The following is an 883-nucleotide window of genomic DNA, read 5'->3' on the forward strand; positions in this document are numbered from 1 at the left end:
AGCGATTCTGTGATTCTGTGATCCTGCCTTCTGCTCAGTCTAGCAGAGACAGAGGCGCAAAACCAGCCCAGAGGGCTTCCCGCATGGCTCAAGCAACACCAGCAGTCGAGGTGAACCATTCATGGGATTCCCAGCTTTGCACGGACGAGTCGCAGCCACGTCAGAGCACCTTGAGAAATCAGCTCCCACTGGCAACTGTTAATTCACACCTAGGAGGCCTCCATGAGCAGTGTGCAGCAGGCAGCCCACCTGGGACACCGCTCTCCAAGCAGCACCTCCACTAAACAGCCATCACCAGGGCCTGGCTCCTGGTTCAGGGGGAAGATGAGCTCTTGCTGGATTGTCATCGGTGGTGCAAGAAGATCTGGCGGTGAACGTTGAGATGCAGACTCACAGACAGACACATTCAATGTCACTTCAGGAAGCACGGTGAAAAGCTGCTACGTCAAATGCTGGGTTTTTTTGGTTGGTCAGTCGGGTTTGGGTTTTTGTGTTGGGGTTTTTTTGTTGGTTTTGTTGGGTTTTCTGGTTGGTTTGTTGCTGTTGCTTTTTTTCACGGTAGCTTTTCTGGTGAAAATGCACTTTAAAATGTCTAAGCATTCAGCCATTGTTTGGAGCTATTAAGCACGCTGTTCCCAACCTTGACTCTGGCAAGCACCCCAATTAAGCAGGCATCCCATTGATCAGCTTTCGGATCACATGGGATTTGTTCTGCTGCTGAATCTGATAGAATAATTTCTGCTTTGAAGAATGTCGTGTGTAGCCAGGAGGAGGCCCCACCCTTCTTGTGTAGAGAGGAAAAAAAATTCTCAGAGGCTGCTTTCACTGGCAGCATCTCGGGGAAACCAGAGGCAGGTGACGGAGCAGTCTCTTGATTTTCCTG

Source organism: Mesitornis unicolor, unplaced genomic scaffold (genome assembly GCF_000695765.1).
Source record: "Mesitornis unicolor isolate BGI_N332 unplaced genomic scaffold, ASM69576v1 scaffold12928, whole genome shotgun sequence".
NCBI lineage: Eukaryota > Metazoa > Chordata > Aves > Mesitornithiformes > Mesitornithidae > Mesitornis > Mesitornis unicolor.